An 11,766-nucleotide genomic window follows, 5' to 3' on the forward strand; every position below is an offset into this window, starting at 1 on the left:
CGGAAGAGAACATTGCACTTAATAAACATAAAATGGTAAGCTCTTAAGGACCTGGGGTAAGAATCAACAGAATTAAAGCTACAATTTAGAAAGATTTATTTGTGAGTGTGCAGGATGTATTTCAGAGTGGGGACAGACAGGAAGTAGAGTCATTTAATTGTTTAATATGTAACAATTAAATTTTGTTACATATCCAGTTTATAATGACTGCTGAAATAAGGGAAGGGCAGAAGAAATGGAAGCGAGAGAATGGATGTGGCAATTGGGTGACTGATTTAGGAACTAGAAAAAAATAAGAGACATCTGAAACGCTTGAGGAGTCTGGATGACTGAGGAAATGGTATTATTATTAGTAGAAACGGCAAAACTATGAGGAAAAGTCTGGATTGCTTTTAAAGAAAATTATATGAGTTTGTACTGAATATGTTAGGTTTATGGTGCTTGTGAAAGAGTTAAGTGAAGAGTTTAAGCAGACGGGAAGAAATGTAGAAGAGAGAAGACTAGACGCATAAGCTCCAAAATCATCTCAGCAGAGGTAATTGAACTGTTGGCGTAAAAAAGGAGAGATTGAAAACAGAGAAGAGGGAAGGCTGAGGGAACAAAAGAAGTGAGAACAAAAGAGACCAAACAAAAACAAACAAAAGTGAAGTCTAGAGAGGTAGCAGGAGAACCGAGGAAAGGTTGTATTGTATTGCACTGGGAAAATCAAGGAAGCCAGAATTTCAAGCAAGTGAAAATAATCCATAGTATAAGTAGCTTCATGAATATAAAAGCAAGTTTCTTTATTTAAAATATCAATTCATTTTATTCTACTATGCTTCATGGAATACTGGTTCTTTTAAGCAATTCTCAAGCAAAAATTTCAGAAAAAAATCATCTTTAAAAATCAAAAAATAAATTCATTTAAAGACTTTTAGCAAATCTGTAAGTTTTATTAAGCAGTAATTAGATAAAGACACAGAGGTCTCACATGAATTTGAAAGCTTGTGCTTATGACTAAATATTTAGTTGGAAAACCATCTTAGCCACTTAACGGTTTTAGAGGAAATATGTTTGCAATTATTCCACTGCAATGTCTAACTACAATTTGTCCTCATCCTGGGGGCTGGAAAGAATAATTTTTGCATTAGAACTTACTTCAACTTCAGAATGCTTCTTTGTTTGGTAGCTTTCTATCCATTTCCCCCATTCTAAACTTTCAAAATGCAAGAGGTTGGCAAATTCATTTTAGACCTTCCTGCAACCAAAACTGTAAGGGCTAGAAGAAAGTTGAAATCACTTTGAGAGATGAAATTCTTTCATATACTGAACAACGGGCATTTTTTGAAAGATTCACAATCTAAGCACAAACAACATAAAGTTCAAAAAAGGCATTAATTATATGGATAAATGGTGGATGGATAGCAAGAGCTTGGAACAGATCAACTTAAAATTTCCTATATTGTGGTTCAATTTGCTTCCAAATGCCAGTCCATTCCAATATAGAAAATTAAGGAGGAACTTGTCTGGAAATATGGCAGACAGACACATAGGAAATTATTCAGCTTCAGTGTTTGCCCCCTTCCACCCCACCCAACCTTTTGAACTGTTGATACCATCAGGAGTAAGAGAATACACAAAAACATGTTCCTGAATCTTAAGTTGTAACTAGAAATGCATTTTTGATAAAGCACCTGTAGGTCAGAGGACATTATTAATACTCCTTTTCATGGGCACTTTGGATTAAATAGGATTTGATGTTCTGATTTTCAAGAGTTAAACAGCACTAAAATTTTGTCTATGAAAAAATACATCCAAAATTCAAAATTATAAAACTTCAAGGAAAATTCTAAAATACAGTATGGTCATTCATAAACTATAAATTGAACATTTGTAGACATATATAGGTATACACATAGGAATATATGTAAAATTGATCATTTTTATAATGTTAAAAACTAGCATATTTGTATCTTTATTATAAAGTATTGAAATTAGCATTTGTTAAAGAAATATAGGGAGAAGGAAATGGCAACCTACTCCAGTATTCTTGCCTGGGAAATCACATGGACAGAGGAGCCTGACAGACTGCAGTCCATGGGGTTGCAAAAGAGTAAGATGGGACTTAGCAACTAAACAGCAATGTACATATGTACATACTACAACTTCAGGAATATGTGCATTCCTGAAGTTGTAGTAAACAAGCCATCTCAAAAAAGGCATGCATTTTATGGAACTGACAGTATAATAAAATTTCTGGAAACCAATATATAGTGTCCAAACCTCTGGAAAAATTAGGAATACTGCATTTTAGAAGACTCTCAGTCTTGAAAAACAATATAGCAACCAAGGCAAATCCAGAATATGCCCTTTTGTTTTATTGTTATTGAAACCAAGGAACAGAGGACTAATTTAGTTTTATTTTGTATATATAGTAACTTTAAAAAGACAAAAAGAAACTTTCAACAGTCTGAAGCTTGCTATTTTCTGATACTTGTACCTCAGTGTCATTCCATTTTATTTGACCCATGCTTTTGTTAATAACCACTGATCTTTTGGGGGAGCTTTATATCTACTCTTTTTCACTAAGACATTTCCCTGAATATGTATAGCACTGATAAGTTTTGTAAGAGACAGTTCAGAGAAATGAGAAATGAAGAACTAGGTTCTTTTACTAACTTTTCTTGACAATCCAGGCTGTTCTGTGAGCTGAGACTTTTCCTCCTAGAACAAAAGGCTACATTCAGTACAGCAGGTCTCACAAAGGCTCTGGTCATATTCAAAGTGTACCACAGAAACAATTATTTCCACACAGCAACCAAAACCTCTCTTGGGTGACCAACAAAGATTTAACTATAAACACTTATTTTAATGGTTTCCTGTTATTATTTACTACGCTAGGATGTCAGACAAGCAGCACAGAGATACGGATCAGAGACTAGTAATAGAATAAAGCTTAAGCAGGTAGCTGCCACAATCAGGATATTTCCTTGATAAAGAGGGACGGAATTCATATGTAAGGATTTTCCCAGATCACATAAATCATACTTCCTCAAACCACATGCTCCTTAGACACACTCATACACACACACAGGATTTTACTTAATAACAGTGGTCTGTTTAAAATGACTACAATTTAAAGCTGCATTATGTAATCTCTGTATTTATTTCACATGTTTAAACCATGCCCCCCTGGTCTGGGATCCAAAGCAGGAGAGTGGTTGATGACTATGGAATCCATTAACCTTTCTGATTTCATGTGCTTACATAGCCAATTAGCTACGATTCTAACTTCCAGTTTTAATGGAAACCACTGGATTGCTTGGTTGAGCAGTGCATTTGTGTGTATGTATGGTACTTGAGAGAAAATTTCACCAATTCTTATAAATTGGCTAAAAACAACAGTACTTTTTTATTTTGCTCTCTGTCCTTTATTTTTCCCATCCTTCCTCACCACTATGGACCATCACTGTTCACCATGACCCCTTTTACCAAGACCTCCAAATTCATTTACCCTTGGAAATTCAAGAAAGTATTTAACTTGGATAAAAAATAAATAAATAAAAGGAGATTCCATTAGGGCAATAAATCTGTCCTTTGGAGTGGCTTCTCTTTTTCTTACAAGCAAATTTTAATAAAATAGGAAGTTTGTGACCAATAACCAATAAACAGAGCTTCTAGAATTCACCTTTATTTCCCTAAATTATATGCCTTCCATCATTAAAAGGAGAGCATATTGGCCCACGGTACCTATTTTCATAGGCACTGATCCAAAAAAGTTCTAAAGTTAATTCAAGGTACTTTGAAGGGTAAGAGTGTAGTAAATTTATAGGCAATCTCTTACAATTTGTCTTATCTTCCTTGAAGCTCTCATCTTCACAGTGATTTGTGAGAGAGCTTAATAGTACACATTTCAGGACAGATTTCCCCTGATATGATGTTCTGATCACCAAAGATTTAAGCTCCGTTTTATACTAAGTGATCTGTCATCTTTTGTAGTGAATCTGTAATAAGTGTAGTAAATCTGTTTTGAAACCTATCGATGCTCCTTTCCCAAGACGAAACATATTCACCTTTACTTTAAAAAAGAGTAATCAAGAAATATCTTGTTTTTTAACATCTGTTGGTCATCCTCAAAATGTAAGTTTCTGTATATCACTTGTGCATATCACTGGGGGCCTGGACTTCCACATGGGGAGTAAAATGCCCTACCTGTCCCTCCATCACAGCCAAATGGGTTGGTCAGACATAATCTGGGGTTAGATCTCGAGTGGGAGGACAGGTTGAACATGAACGTAACTGGTAAAATGTCAGCGCTCTTACTTTAAAGGGAACCATAAACTACAGAAACAAGCTAATGAAAAATCAGAACATAGTTTCAAAAATGCAAACCATGGCATTTCACTTTGCAGTTTCATCCATTTGCCACATAATCTCAAAGTAGAGGTGGAATTTTATTATTTATTTATTGAAGAGGAAACTAGAATAAATGAGACATGGGAATGGGGAGTGGGGAGAAAGGAGCTGAATTTCCCTGGAGGGGAAAAACTGTCAATAATATTCTAAAACTGAAATATAGATGTGTGAAATCATGGAGACACATTGAGAAACACGGTTTTATCTCTTCTGCAATAAACTTCATAAATTTTTCTAGTGAGTTTTCAAACAATTTAAACTATGAAACTTTTTTCTCAGGGAAAAATAATACTCAGAAAAAAAAAATTGAACCACTCACAAATAAGACTACCTTAGCACACCCATATCATGCCCCTGTCTTGTGTCAGCCCCCACAGGCTTCCTCAGACTTGTAATTTTCTAGGAACATGGTGTCCATTCTGCTGAGATTCAAAACAAAATTAGAGCAAACCCTAGCTCTGAAATGTAGTAAGACTTCTGAGAAGCGTGACACACCCTAATGGTACCCTCACAACTAACCCCCATCTTAGCCACACTAAGATACGGGAACAAATATTCAGGGATGCAGGTAGTCATCAAATTTGCAGAATATTAATTGACTATTTTAAAAACATTTAAATTTTATTTAGAGAAGAGGCTCTGAGCTACATGGGGCAGGATGGGGAAGGTTAGAGTCAGGCAGGGATGGGAGATGGCTCAAGTTCTGCATAACCTACAGAACAAAGTAAAGCTCCCTTTTAAATTGAACCCACCCTCCCAGGGACTCAGTTTAACGACCATCTGTTTTTATTCAAAATACTCCTTGAGGGTAGGAGGCATCTCACCTCACACTCCACTGCAGCTTATCAAAGTATTTTCTTCCAACCACAGGCAAGCATGTTCTCTGAGAAGAGAGCTGGTAATTTTTTTTTTTTTTTCCTTCATCTAGTTAAAAGTCCTGGGATGGTTTAGCAGCCTAATAATACTTAGTCATTCCTTACAGACATGTCCCTCAGACTCTCGCATTGATCAGGATCTAGGGGAAGATCTGCTGTGTCCAGAGCACTCTGATTAATATCTCTGCAAAATCTACATTATTTAATCTTGATGCTATTCTGTAAAATAGAAATAATTAACCCTTATAGCTGAGAAAACTGGACTCTGGAAGTTAAGATACAAAAGCTGAGGCCATATATTTCAAAACTATGACTTCAAAAAGTATGACTTGACCATGGCTTTTCCCCAGTATTCTGTGGGTGATTCTGTAGTGGATTTTGATACGTAAGAAACAAAGCCAGTGGCAGCATGCAGGTCAAAGGGGTATAGATTGCAAGGCCAGAAAGACTTATTTTGCTTTACTTTGTTTGTTCTTCCCTAAAGGGAACAGTATGTGTTTCCTGAAGAGAGTAAAGAAAGAGGCAAATGAGAGACAGAAATTAAAATGAGAGAATTTACGTTGGTTTTTGGAGACCTTTGGAGAAGGCAGTGGCACCCCACTCCAGTACTCTTGCCTGGAAAATCCCAGGGACGGGGGAGCCTTGGTAGGCTGCAGTCCACGGGGTTGCGAAGAGTCGGACACGACTGAGCGACTTCACTTTCACTTTTCACTTTCATGCATTGGAGAAGGAAATGGCAACCCACTCCAGTGTTCTTGCCTGGAGAATCCCAGGGACGGGGGAGCCTGGTGGGCTGCCGTCTATGGGGTCGCACAGAGGTGGACACGACTGAAGTGACTTAGCAGCAGCAGCAGTTGGAGACCTGAAATAATAAGCACTTATTTTCTTAATTCTCTTATCTAATATATCAATCGAACCCAGGTCTCCTGCCTTGCAGGCAGATTCTGTACCTGCTGAGCCATCAGGGAAGCCCACTAAGCACAACATATACTATGGGCTGGTACTATTTTAATCACCATTGCTAAGGCAAATGAAATTTTACATCCAAGCGTCCACTTGGATCCCTGGACATGGCAGGAGGAGCTTTCAGAAGCCCTTGATCCAGGCATTGTATGCAAAGTTTTAACCTGTGAATGCATTTCTCTGAAAAAAGGATCAATTGTTTGTATAGATTATGAAGAGGTTAGAATTAATAGTTAAGGAAAACAAAACATCTACAGTTTCACATTGTACCCTGGAGGAAGTTTATCCATTCTTCTGGTTTTAATAACCATATGTATTACTCGACCTTAAGCCTGGCTTTTCTTTAGGACTTAAATGTGAATATTCAATCTAGAAATGAACAGCAACGTCCTCTTGGTGGTCCTGTAGCAACTCAAACTCGACCTGCCTGAACACACGTACACGCTGTCCTCCTACGGATCATAACTCATTTGGTAACAGTGCCGCCCTCTCCTCGCCCATTCTAGAAAGCTGGTAGTCATCCTATTATTCTCTGCCTGCTTCTTTCAAGCAAGTGCCAAACCCTGGTAATTATACCTCTTAAGGTGCTATTGAGTCTATTGTCTCTTGTATAACTCTACCATGTCTTACTTTTTATAGCAGTGTTTTCTCTGGCCTCTTTATAAAATATCGACTCCATATTTAAGTGGCTCATCAAAGAGGCCAAAGAGTTTGTATTAGGTACACAAGGCTCACAGCAAGTTGACCTACAACTTTCTGTCTTTCCCTCCATGTCTGTGCTTTATATGCGATTTTCAGAACATCTTTTATGGAACAATTCCCATCATACTTTTTCTTAAATTGCTTGCATTTTTAAGAACACTCTTTCCAAGTTTCTCCCTCTGCTGTATTTCTGTCCCAATTAATGACTGTCCACTCCAGAAGCCATTCCTGACTACCCACAATGAATTAAATACCCCTGCTCTGTGCTTCAGAGTCCAGAGCAGTGGTTCTCAAATTTAGCATGCGTCAGAATCACCTAGAGTGCTTGTTAAGACAGATTGCTGATTCAGTGTCTGATTCAGCAAGTCGGGAGTGCAGGCTGAAGGGTTGACCGGGTCAGACAGTCACTGGCCAAGATATAACCCCACATTTACTGAACCAGCTCAACTTCTGGGTCACCTCCAGCTTGGATAAAGTACCTACCAAGGTGGTGGGTAATCACATTACCAAATAGCCGTATGGGCATAAGATTCATTCTGTATTTGGCACTTTTCTCAGAAGGGGTTCTCGAACTGGCAGGCGCACCGCCTGCCTAGCACACTGGCCCCAGAGTACTGGTGGTCTACCCTGCATTTCATCTGCACCTAAAGTCACTGGTCACCTAAATTGTTTTAGTCATTTGATCTACAAATTTCCAACTTATTCCTAAACTTTTTAACCAGTTTCAATTTTAGGAAAAAATTATCAAGGCTCTTAGAGTTGTAACATCTTAGAACACGAATGACTTGCAACTTTTGTTTCCTAGATCTAGAAGCAGTATCAAACTGGGTAATTATTTGACTCTGCAAATTATTGAGTGCCAGCAATGAAAAAGCAGCTTTACAATTATTTAAAAAACTGACATTTTACAAAGAAAAAGCAGACCTTTCTAAATGTTAAAAAGTATGCCTGTATAAGAAAACGATTCACGATTTTCTTTTTCTATCATGGAATACATGTATTCAAGAACAGTCAGGCATTTTATCTATGTTTTAACAAGGGCCTCTTCTGTCGTGCTGTCTTTACTAGGGTTGTAACTGTCATTACATAGTTCGGTACAAGTAGCAATAAAAACTCATTTTTATCTTAGTATTTGAGTCTCTATTATGAGACTCCTCAGAAGTAATTGTACCATCTTAGTGTAAGAAGTCATAGAAAAAGCTATGATGTATTCCTTTAAAAGACAACTTTTCTGTGACCCTGGAGAAACATGGGAACACAAAGAAAAAAAACATTGTTCTACCTCTCCCCTACTTAAAGGTGCTCCTTTTTTGTTAGAATTTATCAAATCAAACATTCTTTCAAAAACTGTCTTCAACATGTTTCAAATTATATAGCATCTTTTAAGAGGTTACCTTGTTTGTTTGCATGGATAAATATGCATCTCTTAAACTGTCTGTTCAGTGCCTAAGGAACGTTACACATCCTAGACTCTGCTTTCCCATAGAGGAGCAGGAGGTACTTGTCACCTGCCCTCTGAAACATGGATTAGAAAAGAGCCTCAGCAGCCTCTTTCTCAGCAGTTGTTTCTTCCGGATTTCTTTTGATCAGTATCCGAGTCTCTAACTGGTAGTCTTTCTGGATGCCTGGACATGCTTCTAACTTTACAGGGTGGTGTCACTTACTCCCTGAGTCCCCTCCTACACCAGGCACACCTGAACAAGCAGAACTCTGGCTTCCTGGACTTAACAGTGCTGTCATCAAAAATAGCCTAGAATTGTACACGTGTAGCTAGATATCTCTGTTTAGTGTTCCCTGTATAGTGCCACACACAGAAGTGCGCCCGATGTTTTCTAGTGATCAGAACCAACCTGGTGATTTGCATCTTTTCAAATGTTATCAATGCCATCATGGACAGTTTTAATGCTTTTTTACCTTATTCAGATACTGACCCAGGATTTCCAACAGGACTTTTTCTTGTGTGTGTGAGAGAGACTATTTGAAAAGATTATTGCAGTGGTGGGCAATGAATATAAGTGGGGAAGGGAGACTATTTGCAAGGGAGGAAGGCTCCACGCATGACATCTATAAGCATCTCAAAGGTCACACAGAAAATGGTGTTTCACAGAGAAGAATCAACAAAGCTAGAAAGAAGTGAGTATAGGGAAGTGGGCTGAGCTGCTGAAGGTGTGATCAGATAGCTGATCAGGAAATGATTTGTTTTTGTTTTTTCAATTGGGATATAACTGACATCTAACATTATATTGTTTCAGGAACACAACATAATGATTAGAAATATGTAAACATTGTGAAATGATCACCACAAAGTCTAGTTAACACCTGTCACCTTACAAGCTGCAAACACTTTTTTTCCTTATGATGAGAACATTGAAGATCCACTCTTGGCATGGTTGGATTCCTGGGTCAGGAAGACACCTTGGGGGAGGGCATGGCAACCCACTCCAGTATTCTTGCCTGGAGAATACCATGGCATGAAGAGCCTGGTGGGCTATGGTCCATATGGTCATAAAGAATCAGACATGGCTGAGTGAATGAGCACGTATGCATTCATCCTTTAAGACTTCACCAAAAATGTGTGGAATTAACTATCCAGTTATTCTCCAGGACTCAAGAAACTGTTAAATATTGTTTAAAAAAAAAAAGTCTATTCGGAATTTCCTGGTGGTTCAGTGGTTAAAAATCTGCCTGCCAATGCAGATTTGATCCCTGCTCCAGGAAGACCTCACATGCCTTGCAGCAACTACGTCCAGTCGTCCAGTACACCATAACTACTGAGCCTGTGCCCTAAAGCCTGGCAACTGCCACTGCTGAGCCCATGAGCCACAACGACTGAAGCCCGCACGCCCTAGAGCCTGTGTTCCCCAGCAAGAGAAGTCACTGCAATGAGAAGCCCACGTACTGCAACTGGAGAGTAACCGCTGCTCACCGCAACTAGAGAAAGCCCGCACAGCAATGAGGAGCCAGCACAGTCAAAAACAAATAAATATTTTTAAAGAGATCTACTCTCTCAGCAACTTTCAAACATGCAATACTGTATTATTAACTACAGTCACCATGCTGCACATTACATCCCCAAGGCTTATTTATTTTATAACTGGAAGTTTGTAACTTTGACCCCCCTCCCCCATTTTTCCCACCTCCCTCTGAAACCACCAGTCTGCTCTCTGTATCTACAAGTTTGGTTTTGGTTTTGTTTTGTTTTTCAAGATTCCTCTTGTGAGATCATAGCCCACTTGTCTTTCTCTGTCTGAATTATTTCATTTAGCATAATGCCCTCAGGGTCTATTCATGTTGTTGCAAATAGCTCATCTTTTTAAATAAATTTTTTCTCCTTTCTCTCATCTCCCAACCTCCTTCACATGGCAAGCTGAAACTCATCACCTCATTGTAACAGTTCAGGGAAAGGAGAGATGAAAATAAAGCATAATTCCTAGAGTAGAATATTCTTTGGTTTGGCTTTGTACTATGATTCTAGTCATGAGAAGACTGTTGGAACAGCCTTGATATTTCTTATGTGATGGAAAAGAAACTCTGTCCTTTATATACTTTTGATGTACTTCTCACCTACAAACACTCATCATATGTCTATAAATCAGGGTCTAAAATGATCTATATTTATTCCTGCTTGCTTTATAATTAAGATATATTTTATTTATTTTCTTTTTCATGTTGATTTCTCTTTAAAAATGACTTCCCTGCAAAATTATCTCACTATTTTGGACTCTAAGGACTCCTACATCAATGACTTGATCTAGGTAATTTCCCAAAAAGTAAGGAAGACAGTTTATGGAAAGCTATCAGAGACATTTGATTATTTGACTTTACTCTCATGGAGATAAAATATTAAATTATATTTTTGACTCTCTACTGAATTAGAAGAAATTAGAAGCAAGACAAGTCAGCAGTGATAAAGAATCCACCTGCCAATATAGGAGATGCGCGTTCCACCCCTTGTCTGGAAGATCCCCTGGAGAAGAAATGACAAACCACTCCACTACTCTTGTCTGGGAAGTCCCATGAACAGAGGAGCCTGGTGGGCTACAGTCCATAGGGTCACAAAGAGTCAGATATGACTGAGAAACTAACCACAAGCCAACAGGACATTAGGTTTCTAAGTCTCGTTTTCTAACGCTATGAACACTGCCTACTACATTTCAAACAATATGCTTAATATTTTGACAATCATTTTATTTAATATCCACAATAACACTGTGAAATAGATATTATTATTCCCAAGGTTCATACTGGTGCTTAGAGATATTAAGTGATTATTCAGTATTTCACAATACTATTCAAACAGGGCCAACAGATCACATAGGAGTCAATTCCGCAAAAGTGGTATTGTTAGCATGAGAAATTCTAGAAAGTAACATGTTGTGTATTATGCTAAGGCATGTAGAAACTAAAAATAGATTATTTCTATACTTACAGCTTTCAGTTATCTTCCTCTGCCTGTGGTGAATTTAAGGTCATCCTCTGAGCACTCGTTTACTGGAGTGAAAAGTTTGACTCTTGGTCTCACAAAGGAGCCTGTTTTTCGACGTATGAATTTCCCATTGATATGTGTGCATAAGAAAAGAAGAGCACTGTAAGTATTTAAGAGACGCTTTGGAAAGGAAAAAAAAAATTATTCTTCACAGACCAGAGCATAGTGTTTGAGGCCACCTTATCAAGAAAGCACTTGTTCCTGTTCTTTCTGTGCTCTTTTATTTATTTATTTTTCTAAGTAAAACAGTAAATTCAAGGCCTGCTGAGTCATTTCATGGTGTTCTCTCATATCTTGGTATTGACCATCTTGAAATTAATAATTACTCCCAAGCAGCCTTAGCTG

General features: G+C 37.9%; 1 long non-coding RNA gene across 1 annotated transcript in view; it reads right to left on the reverse strand.

The window, feature by feature from the left end:
• LOC147365740 (uncharacterized) overlaps nucleotides 1-11,562 on the reverse strand; it is a 234,629-nt gene extending 223,067 nt beyond the window's left edge. The window contains exon 1 of the long non-coding RNA XR_015132330.1: nucleotides 11,365-11,562. This is a non-coding gene — a long non-coding RNA (uncharacterized LOC147365740). The remainder of the gene's footprint in view (nucleotides 1-11,364) is intronic.
• Between the last annotated feature and the right edge of the window lie 204 nt (nucleotides 11,563-11,766).

The sequence above is a fragment of the Bos grunniens genome, chromosome 9 (assembly GCF_055505025.1).
Source record: "Bos grunniens cultivar Pamir isolate PY7600 chromosome 9, Bosgru_T2T1.0, whole genome shotgun sequence".
NCBI lineage: Eukaryota > Metazoa > Chordata > Mammalia > Artiodactyla > Bovidae > Bos > Bos grunniens.